Source organism: Embiotoca jacksoni, unplaced genomic scaffold, assembly GCF_022577435.1.
Source record: "Embiotoca jacksoni isolate LCO1_2020_lvr unplaced genomic scaffold, fEmbJac1.0.p SCAF_17, whole genome shotgun sequence".
Classification (NCBI taxonomy): Eukaryota; Metazoa; Chordata; class Actinopteri; family Embiotocidae; genus Embiotoca; species Embiotoca jacksoni.
The window spans coordinates 3,666,332-3,678,797 of record NW_027185307.1 but is presented as its reverse complement, the minus strand read 5'-3'; positions in this window follow the sequence as shown (position 1 = coordinate 3,678,797).

The following is a 12,466-nucleotide window of genomic DNA, read 5'->3' as shown; positions in this document are numbered from 1 at the left end:
TGAAACTTGTTTGTAAACACTTAGTTTAAGCCGTGGAGCTGTGATGCAGTTTTACATTAGGCTGAGAAAGTGAGACTTAAAATGCTGTTTTCTGTGTAATTGCAGACACAAAGTGACTTGAAGCCACATTGGCCATGTAGTGTATCCCATTTGCTGATGAAGAAATTGTTCGTAAACACTTAGTTTAAGCCGTGGCACTGTAATGCAGTTTTATGCTGTATTTGAGCTTCTCTCGCTGAGATAAGGCTGTTTTTGAAACATTGTGTTTACTGTGAAATTGTCCACACAAAGTGACTTGAAACCGCTTTGCCCATGTAGTGTATCCCATTTGCCTAAGTTCTGAGTATGAAACTTGTTTGTAAACACTTAGTTTAAGCCGTGGCGTTGTGATGCAGTTTTACATTAGGCTGAGAAAGTGAGACTTAAAATGATGTTTTCTTTGTAATTGCAAATACAAAGTGAAGCCACATTGGCCATGTAATGTATCCCATTTGCTGATGAAGAAATTGTTCGTAAACACTTAGTTTAAGCCGTGGCACTGTAATGCAGTTTTATGCTGTATTTGAACTTCTCTCGCTGAGATAAGGCTGTTTTTGAAACATTGTGTTTACTGTGAAATTGTCCACACAAAGTGACTTGAAACGACTTTGTCCATGTAGGTTATCCCATTTGCCATAGTACTGATGAAGAAATTTGTTCGTAAACACTTAGTTTAAGCCGTGGCACTGTAATGCAGTTTTATGCTGTTTTTGAGCTTCTCTCGCTGAGATAAGGCTGTTTTTGAAACATTGTGTTTACTGTGAAATTGTCCACACAAAGTGACTTGAAACTGCTTTGCCCATGTAGTGTATCCCATTTGCCTAAGTTCTGAGTATGAAACTTGTTTGTAAACACTTAGTTTAAGCCGTGGCTCTGTGATGCAGTTTTACATTAGGCTGAGAAAGTGAGACTTAAAATGCTGTTTTCTTTGTAATTGCAGATACAAAGTGAAGCCACATTGGCCATGTAGTGTATCCCATTTGCTGATGAAGAAATTGTTCGTAAACACATGGTTTAAGCCGTGGCACTGTAATGTAGTTTTATGCTGTATTTGAGCTTCTCTCGCTGAGATAAGGCTGTTTTTGAAACATTGTGTTTACTGTGAAATTGTCCACACAAAGTGACTTGAAACCACTTTGTACATGTAGTTTATCCCATTTGCCATAGTACTGATGAAGAAATATGTTCGTAAACACTTAGTATAAGCCGTGGCACTGTAATGCAGTTTTATGCTGTATTTGAGCTTCTCTCTCTGAGATAAGGCTGTTTTTGAAACATTGTGTTTACTGTGAAATTGTCCACACAAAGTGACTTGAAACCACTTTGTCCATGTAGTTTATCCCATTTGCCATAGTACTGATGAAGAAATTTGTTCGTAAACACTTAGTTTTAGCCGTGGCACTGTAATGCAGTTTTATGCTGTTTTTGAGCTTCTCTCGCTGAGATAAGGCTGTTTTTGAAACATTGTGTTTACTGTGAAATTGTCCACACAAAGTGACTTGAAACCACTTTGTACATGTAGTTTATCCCATTTGCCATAGTACTGATGAAGAAATATGTTCGTAAACACTTAGTATAAGCCGTGGCACTGTAATGCAGTTTTATGCTGTTTTTGAGCTTCTCTCGCTGAGATAAGGCTGTTTTTGAAACATTGTGTTTACTGTGAAATTGTCCACACAAAGTGACTTGAAACTGCTTTGCCCATGTAGTGTATCCCATTTGCCTAAGTTCTGAGTATGAAACTTGTTTGTAAACACTTAGTTTAAGCCGTGCCTCTGTGATGCAGTTTTACATTAGGCTGAGAAAGTGAGACTTAAAATGCTGTTTTCTGTGTAATTGCAGACACAAAGTGACTTGAAGCCACATTGGCCATGTAGTGTATCCCATTTGCTGATGAAGAAATTGTTCGTAAACACTTAGTTTAAGCCGTGGCACTGTAATGCAGTTTTATGCTGTATTTGAGCTTCTCTCGCTGAGATAAGGCTGTTTTTGAAACATCGTGTTTACTGTGAAATTGTCCACACAAAGTGACTTGAAACCACTTTGTCCATGTAGTTTATCCCATTTGCCATAGTACTGATGAAGAAATTTGTTCGTAAACACTTAGTTTAAGCCGTGGCACTGTAATGCAGTTTTATGCTGTTTTTGAGTTTCTCTCGCTGAGATAAGGCTGTTTTTGAAACATTGTGTTTACTGTGAAATTGTCCACACAAAGTGACTTGAAACCGCTTTGCCCATGTAGTGTATCCCATTTGCCTAAGTTCTGAGTATGAAACTTGTTTGTAAACACTTAGTTTAAGCCGTGGCGCTGTGACGCAGTTTTACATTAGGCTGAGAAAGTGAGACTTAAAATGATGTTTTCTTTGTAATTGCAGATACAAAGTGAAGCCACATTGGCCATGTAGTGTATCCCATTTGCTGATGAAGAAATTGTTCGTAAACACTTAGTTTAAGCCGTGGCACTGTAACGCAGTTTTATGCTGTTTTTGAGCTTCTCTCGCTGAGATAAGGCTGTTTTTGAAACATTGTGTTTACTGTGAAATTGTCCACACAAAGTGACTTGAAAGCACTTTGTACATGTAGTTTATCCCATTTGCCATAGTACTGATGAAGAAATTTGTTCGTAAACACTTAGTTTAAGCCGTGGCACTGTAATGCAGTTTTATGCTGTATTTGAGCTTCTCTCACTGAGATAAGGCTGTTTTTGAAACATTGTGTTTACTGTGAAATTGTCCACACAAAGTGACTTGAAACTGCTTTGCCCATGTAGTGTATCCCATTTGCCTAAGTTCTGAGTATGAAACTTGTTTGTAAACACTTAGTTTAAGCCGTGGCTCTGTGATGCAGTTTTACATTAGGCTGAGAAAGTGAGACTTAAAATGCTGTTTTCTGTGTAATTGCAGACACAAAGTGACTTGAAGCCACATTGGCCATGTAGTGTATCCCATTTGCTGATGAAGAAATTGTTCGTAAACACTTAGTTTAAGCCGTGGCACTGTAATGCATTTTTATGCTATTTTTGAGCTTCTCTCGCTGAGATAAGGCTGTTTTTGAAACATTGTGTTTCCTGTAAAATTGTCCACACAAAGTGACTTGAAGCCACTTTGTCCATGTAGTTTATCCCATTTGCCATAGTACTGATGAAGAAATTTGTTCGTAAACACTTAGTTTAAGCCGTGGCACTGTAACGCAGTTTTATGCTGTTTTTGAGCTTCTCTCGCTGAGATAAGGCTGTTTTTGAAACATTGTGTTTCCTGTGAAATTGTCCACACAAAGTGACTTGAAGACACTTTGTCCATGTATTTTATCCCATTTGCCATATTACGTATGAAAAAATTTGTTCGTAAACAATTAGTTTAAGCCGTGGCACTGTAATGCAGTTTTATGCTGTTTTTGAGCTTCTCTCGCTGAGATAAGGCTGTTTTTGAAACATTGTGTTTACTGTGAAATTGTCCACACAAAGTGACTTGAAACCACTTTGTACATGTATTTTATCCCATTTGCCATAGTACGTATGAAAAAATTTGTTTGTAAACAATTAGTTTAAGCCGTGGCGCTGTGATGCAGTTTTATATTAGGCTGAGAAAGTGAGAATTGAAATGCGGTTTTCTGTGTAATTGCAGACAAAAAGTGAATTGAAGCCACATTGGCCACGTAGTGTATCCCATTTGCTGATGAAGAAATTTGTTCGTAAACACTTAGTTTAAGCCGTGGCACTGTAATGCATTTTTATGCTATTTTTGAGCTTCTCTCGCTGAGATAAGGCTGTTTTTGAAACATTGTGTTTACTGTGAAATTGTCCACACAAAGTGACTTGAAACCACTTTGTACATGTATTTTATCCCATTTGCCATAGTACGTATGAAAAAATTTGTTCGTAAACAATTAGTTTAAGCCGTGGCACTGTAATGTAGTTTTATGCTGTATTTGAGCTCCTCTCGCTGAGATAAGGCTGTTTTTGAAACATTGTGTTTACTGTGAAATTGTCCACACAAAGTGACTTGAAACCACTTTGTACATGTATTTTATCCCATTTGCCATAGTACGTATGAAAAAATTTGTTTGTAAACAATTAGTTTAAGCCGTGGCGCTGTGATGCAGTTTTACATTAGGCTGAGAAAGTGAGACTTAAAATGCTGTTTTCTGTGTAATTGCAGATACAAAGTGAAGCCACGTTGGCCATGTAGTGTATCCCATTTGCTGATGAAGAAATTTGTTCGTAAACACTTAGTTTAAGCTGTGGCACTGTAATGCAGTTTTATGCTGTATTTGAGCTTCTCTCGCTGAGATAAGGCTGTTTTTGAAACATTGTGTTTACTGTGAAATTGTCCACACAAAGTGACTTGAAACCACTTTGTCCATGTAGTTTATCCCATTTGCCATAGTAGTGATGAAGAAATTTGTTCGTAAACACTTACTTTAAGCCATGGCACTGTAATGCAGTTTTATGCTGTTTTTGAGCTTCTCTCGCTGAGATAAGGCTGTTTTTGAAACATTGTGTTTACTGTGAAATTGTCCACACAAAGTGACTTGAAACCACTTTGTCCATGTAGTTTATCCCATTTGCCATAGTACTGATGAAGAAATTTGTTCGTAAACACTTACTTTAAGCCGTGGCACTGTAATGCAGTTTTATGCTGTTTTTGAGCTTCTCTCGCTGAGATAAGGCTGTTTTTGAAACATTGTGTTTACTGTGAAATTGTCCACACAAAGTGACTTGAAACCACTTTGTACATGTATTTTATCCCATTTGCCATAGTACGTATGAAAAAATTTGTTTTTAAACAATTAGTTTAAGCCGTGGCGCTGTGATGCAGTTTTGCATTAGGCTGAGAAAGTGAGACTTGAAATGCTGTTTTCTGTGTAATTGCAGATACAAAGTGAAACCACTTTGGCCATGTAGTGTATCCCATTTGCTGATGAAGAAATTTGTTCGTAAACACTTAGTTTAAGCCGTGGCACTGTAATGTAGTTTTATGCTGTTTTTGAGCTTCTCTCGCTGAGATCAGGCTGTTTTTGAAACATTGTGTTTACTGTGAAATTGTCCACACAAAGTGACTTGCAACCACTTTGTCCATGTACTTTATCCACTTTGCCATAGTACTGATGAAGAAATTTGTTCGTAAACACTTAGTTTAAGACGTGGCACTGTAATGCAGTTTTACATTAGGCTGAGAAAGTGAGACTTGAAATGCTGTTTTCTGTGTAATTGCAGATGCAAAGTGAAGCCACATTGGCCATGTAGTGTATCCCATTTGCTGATGAAGAAATTGTTCGTAAACACTTAGTTTAAGCCGTGTCACTGTAATGCAGTTTCATGCTGTTTTTGAGCTTCTCTCGCTGAGATAAGGCTGTTTTTGAAACATTGTGTTTCCTGTGAAATTGTCCACACAAAGTGACTTGAAGACACTTTGTCCATGTATTTTATCCCATTTGCCATATTACGTATGAAAAAATTTGTTCGTAAACAATTAGTTTAAGCCGTGGCACTGTAATGCAGTTTTATGCTGTTTTTGAGCTTCTCTCGCTGAGATAAGGCTGTTTTTGAAACATTGTGTTTACTGTGAAATTGTCCACACAAAGTGACTTGAAACCACTTTGTCCATGCAGTTTATCCCATTTGCCATAGGTCTGAGTATGAAACTTGTTTGTAAACACTTAGTTTAAGCCGTGGCGCTGTGATGCAGTTTTACATTAGGCTGAGAAAGTGAGACTTGAAATGCTGTTTTCTGTGTAATTGCAGACACAAAGTGAAGCCACGTTGGACATGTAGTTTATCCCATTTGCTGATGAAGAAATTTGTTTGTAAACACTTAGTTTAAGCCGTGGCACTGTAACGCAGTTTTATGCTGTTTTTGAGCTTCTCTCGCTGAGATAAGGCTGTTTTTGAAACATTGTGTTTCCTGTGAAATTGTCCACACAAAGTGACTTGAAGCCACTTTGTCCATGTATTTTATCCCATTTGCCATAGTACGTATGAAAAAATTTGTTCGTAAACAATTAGTTTAAGCCGTGGCACTGTAATGCAGTTTTATGCTGTTTTTGAGCTTCTCTCGCTGAGATAAGGCTGTTTTTGAAACATTGTGTTTCCTGTGAAATTGTCCACACAAAGTGACTTGAAATCGCTTTGCCCATGTAGTGTATCCCATTTGCCATAGTACTGATGAAGAAATTTGTTCGTAAACACTTAGTTTAAGCCGTGGCACTGTAATGCAGTTTTATGCTTTTTTTGAGCTTCTCTCGCTGAGATAAGGCTGTTTTTGAAACATTGTGTTTCCTGTGAAATTGTCCACACAAAGTGACTTGAAACCGCTTTGCCCATGTAGTGTATCCCATTTGCCAAAGTTCTGAGTAGGAAACTTGTTTGTAAACACTTAGTTTAAGCCGTGGCGCTGTGATGCAGTTTTACATTAGGCTGAGAAAGTGAGACTTGAAATGCTGTTTTCTGTGAAATTGCAGACACAAAGTGAGTTGAAGCCACATTGGCCGAGTAGTGTATCCCATTTGCTGATGAAGAAATTTGTTCGTAAACACTTAGTTTAAGCCGTGGCACTTTATTGCAGTTTTATGCTGTTTTTGAGCTTCTCTCGCTGAGATAAGGCCGTTTTTGAAACATTGTGTTTACTGTGAAATTGTCCACACAAAGTGACTTGAAACCACTTTGGCCATGTATTTTATCCCATTTGCCATAGTACTGGTGAAGAAATTTGTTCGTAATCACTTATATTAAGCCGTGGCGCTGTGATGCAGTTTTACATTAGGCTGAGAAAACGACACTTGAAATGCTGTTTTCTGTGAAATTGCAGACACAAAGTGACTTGAAGCCACTTTGGCCATGTAGTTTACCCCATTTGATATAGTACTGATAAAGAAATGTTTCCGTAAAAACTTAGTTTATGCCGTGGCACTGTAATGCAGTTTTTTGCTGTATTTGAGCTTCTCTCGCTGAGATAAGGCTGTTTTTGAAACATTGTGTTACCTGTGAAATTGCAGACACAAAGTGACTTGAAACCACTTTGGCCATGTAGTTTATCCCATTTGCCATAGTACTGATGAAGGAATTTGTTTGTAAAGACGTAGTTTAAGCCGTGGCACTGTAATGCAGTTTTATGCTGTTTTTGAGCTTCTCTCGTTTTTTTTCTATATTCTATTTTATTTACTGGCCAGTCATGAAAAAGGTTTCCCTACGGAATAAAACAAAAAAACAAAAAAAAAACGCTATACAAGTGTAACTTCTGCTTTTTTCGAATAGGATGTGGCTTTCTCTAGTTTTTGATAAGACTGTTTTTGAAACATTGTGTTTCCTGTGAAATTGTGCACACAAAGTGACTTGAAGCCACTTTGGCCATGTAGTTTATCCCATTTGATATAGTACTGATAAAGAAATGTTTCCGTAAAAACTTAGTTTATGCCGTGGCACTGTAATGCAGTTTTTTGCTGTATTTGAGCTTCTCTCGCTGAGATAAGGCTGTTTTTGAAACATTGTGTTTTCTGTGAAATTGCAGACACAAAGTGACTTGAAGGCATTTGCCATAGTACTCATGAATATATTTGTCCGTAAACACTTAGTTTAAGCCTTACTTTTGCACTGTAATGCAATTTTACATTAGGCTGAGAAAGTGAGACTTAAAATGCTGTTTTCTGTGAAATTGCAGACACAAAGTGACTTGAAGCCACTTTGGACATGTATTTTATCCCATTTGCTATAGTACTGATGAAAAAATTTGTCCGTAAAAACTTAGTTTAAGCCGTGTCGCTGTGATACAGTTTTACATTAGGCTGAGAAAGAGAGACTTGAAATGCTAGAACACCCGTTTTCACTAAACATAAATCTATCATATAATTAATTTGAACATTTAACCAATAAAAATAAGAACTTTTAGCGCTGAGATAAGGCTGTTTTTGAAACATTTTGTTTCCTTTGAAATTGTCCACACAAAGTGACTTGAAACCACTTTGGCCATGTATTTTATCCCATTTGCTACAGTATTGATGAAGAAATTTGTCCGTAAAAACTTAGTTTAAGCTGTGGCACTGTGATGCAGTTTTACATTAGGTTGAGAAAGTGAGACTTGAAATGCTGTTTTCTGTGAAATTGCAGACACAAAGTGACTTGAACCCACTTTGGCCATGTATTATATCCCATTTGCCATAGTACTGTTGAAGAAATTTGTTCGTAAACTCTTAATTTAAGCCGTGGCACTGTAATGCAGTTTTTTGCTGTATTTGAGCTTCTCTTGGGCATCAAAACCCTTCCCTATAACTTGGACCTTCTCTCCCCACAGACAGACCAAACTGATATTAGCCCTCCATCAAATTCACTGTGAGATAGGGAACTAGCCAAACCCAAATGTCAAACTGACGGAGCATTCGTGGGATTACCACTTTTAATCTAAATACTGAAATTCAAATGGGAATCCATTGTGGTTACCCAACACTGAAATACACTGCTTCACTTTGCAAATGCACCAGCCAAAGGGCTGCACCCCCTGTGAAGGAACTGAAGTCAAATCTACAGCCTTACAAAGCAAATAAGTTCTGGTTAGTACACCACCAAAAATTGTCCTGTTTAAAATAATTTCAAAACTTAAGACAAAGCTTTAAAATATGAGAAGGATGCTGCAGGCTTGAAAGAGCTGTCCTCCTCCACATAAATTAAAGCAATGGTGAGCTCTACCTTTGAAAAAGATTTATCTGGCTATATGGCTGGAGAAGGTCATAAACTCTGCTGGGAACATAGTGGATTTACCTCTAGGCTGCCACTGAGTACCACTATCAAGATGAAGAAATTGAACATAGGATAAGGACCTCTAACTGCAGGATCCGGAAATCAACTGGATAATAGTTGTTGTTTTTTTGCTTCATGTTCAAGCACAGTTAACCAGCTAACTTTACTGTACTGTTCTTAAAACAGAGTCCAGTCCAACAGTAAGTAGCCATGTTCTGCAACAAATCAAATATGGTACCTAAAAAAATACTTATGGTGTAGTCTTAAACACAATGTTAAGATATAAATTTACTATTATGTTGGGTAATGGAAAAATAAGCAATGAAATATATGACATTCGCCCCAGCAAAATAAAGCTTGTGCCATATGTTTAATAGAATAGGTAAATAAATATTGTATTACATTATGGTTGTTCAAGGTATGATCATGTACTTTTTTTTTTTTTACACTATAATGTGTAATCAAACAGTATTATTTTCTTGTGAAAGGTGATGGAATAAGATGTTACTTTTAAGGGGATACTGTAACTTAATGTTATTCATTATTTTAGTGGCTAATTGAACTCAAAGGACTGTCCATCCCAGACCTCAATACATCTGAATACATGATTCATTCCCCTCCATACTGCCAGGGGGCCTTTTCTCCAAAGTCCCTCACTATTCATGGCTGTCGACAGCATGATGTAGCCACATGGGGCCAAAGTGCTGACTTCAGTGCCTGACATCCTCTTCAATCATGACCTTTGACCCATTACAAAAGAGGGTGTCTCCCTAAACAGAGATTTCCCTGCTGTTTAATGGCTGTGCTGCACAAAAAGCTGCCTAGCCCTGTTGACTCGGGCATTAATAGGGACAATGAGGGGACAGACTGGGGGGCTGGAAAACAGCTCTTCCTGCCGCCGGATGGATGTATTAGAAAATCACCATTTTTCGTTGATGATTTGTTATTTTTTTATGTTGATGTTAATATGATTAAATATTATAATAATTAAGTTTTGAAGCAATGAATTTAGAATTGCAATAGTTACATTCAACATCTCTATGTCAGTCATTTTACAGTTTTTAGGTATTTTAACTTGTTACATAAGAACGTATTACATTTATCCCGTTACATTGGAATCTAGCAGTTGGTACTAAGCTCAACATTACTTTTTCTAAAACAAATGCATTAAAAACTTTACTAATTTCAGACATTTTGACCTGACCTGTTAAAAACTGGGATTGACCTTGTTATCAGTACCACAGTATTGATGACACGGGTCATATCTTCTTTACCTTTTCTGTGATTTAGCAACCACATTTTCAATCAAAAAATAAGACTAGAATTGCAAGCAATTATAAAGGGGTCCAAACACTCCAACTTCACCAAACACAGTGAAAAAGGCCAAGAGCATCTTCCAGTAGAATTTTAACCAGTCGATTGTTACACGGTGACATTATTCGTTGTGTGTAGAAATAAAGTGAACATCTTTTCTCACCACCCTTTGACATTTTCCTCTTCTGTCATAGGAAAATCTAGATTTGAACTTGTGTCACAACAAAAACAATATGGTTTCACCATTATTGGTGTTTGGACCCCTAACAACATGGTTGCTTTACTGGTCAATTCCAGTATGTTTAGACTTGATATACTTAAATTTGCCTATGGTGCAGCAAAAGTGTTTGGACTAGCACTGGGTATTTAAATGCGTGCCAACATGATATCTGACTGTTCTCTATCAACAATATATGAAACTGCATCCGTGTTAAATAAAAAGTTAAGCTTACAGTCATACATTTCTAAATACAAATTATATTTGAGTAGATTATTGTATTAATGAATTTGATTAAAACATGACCAAGCAAGTCTAAGACTCTGACTAAATATTTACTCCAAACTTTTGATCGGCTTTTGTAACTTAAGGGTGCACATTTTGATTACGTTGTCCTTCTGAGTGTTTCAAAGTAATCAATATTTCTCCACTAAAGTGTTATCTGTGGCAATGTAAAGAAGCTTTAAGCCTTCATGTTGTGTATTTAAAGGTAAAGATAACTACATAGTTAATACTTACTGAATAATTTTACTTACTGATTTTACTTGTTTTACACCATAGAAGGGTATTAACTCCCAAGCTCAAACCTGGCTTTGACCTTGCTAGTTTTCTTCTGGTAATTTTTGCACCATCTGTAATGTTTTCAAAGGCAAATTGAAATTACATGTTGTATTTTAGTAACTGCATAAGAATATCACATTAATTTAACCCTACATCTGACACAATGCTGGTGCTCATACTCATCAGAATATATAAATTACAGACAGACTGAAAATAGAGCTCAAATGTAAACCTACAGATTTAAAGATGGTAAAACTAGTTTTAAAGTTTGCATTTAACAAATATAAAACGTCAGAAAATACTAAATTTTCAGTTACATTGAATGATTAAAGATGCTTTTTATCCAGGGACTACTAGCAGTGATCATCTGATATTTTAAAAGCTGAAATTTACATAGAATTATATGATTTTATGATAACAAGCGCAGGAGTTGTGTTTTTAGTGACTTTTAACATGCTGATTTAGTTGTAAATCTTTAGGGAAAGTACAGTTTAGCACTGATAAAGCAGTGCAACATGACAACATGAAGTATCACAGTTAGAGCACAAAAGACACTCGATTTCTGGGCCCCATACCAATACAGACATTATAACTTGAAAAGAACATTGACCAAAATGTGATTATCGAACACTTATGATGATACGGAGGCAGGATATTTTACAGTTTAGCGAAAATCTGCACTGTCCAAGATTACTACATCAGTGCATTGAAACCCTGAACTCTACTAGAAATGTATTTTTTTTCCTTGGGTTTCTAGACATGCCGGTAGGTGTCTTTGTGTCTTATAATGGACTTCCTCAGCAGGGGGTTTGCAAGCACTTCTCACATGCCTGCTTACATGCTTATTATCTCTGCTCAGCTTTTTCTCTGAGCTTTTTTGCTGAATAAACCCAGTTGTCGAAACAAAACCATAAAAACATTAATAGTGGACAGAGTGGACATGAAAACAAGTGTCTCCTCAGAGAATGCTTTGAAGATATTGATTTTTAAATTTTGCAACTTGCTGATGTGTCCTTTGTTTCCTAATGAAATGACTTAGATCCTGGGAATGTTTCTACATTTCCAGGACCTAAGTCATTTCATTATGTTTCTTTCAAAATAGCTGTTACAAACAAAGTGTAAAGTCACATTTTAGACAAGTGTATTTGTACAGCAACTTTCCCCAACAATACAGTATGCTTCACATACAACAACAAAGGCATTAAAATAAGATACACAAGAAACACAAGACTATAATAAGTGAATAAAAACAGCACTGCAGTGCAATATATGAATAGATTGTTTCAAATTTAGTTTAATTAAAGGCAGCAGTGATCAGAAAAGTCTTCAGCCCTGATTTAAAAGTGCTATAAGGGTTTGGAACAGACCTCAAGTTTGCAGGAGTTTGTTGCAGATACTGTAAGTGGAGCAGAAATAATGAATGCTGATTCTCCAGCTTCAGATTTTACTCTGGGGACCTAAGCAGTCCTGTCCCAGACCAACGGAGCAGCAGATCACAAATCTATTTTGACCCTATTAACCATTTTTTGCTTTATAAAGCAAGCATGGAATTATGAAGTAAACTCTTAAAATGTAAGAACGTGGTAACTGGACTGATCAGACCTGCT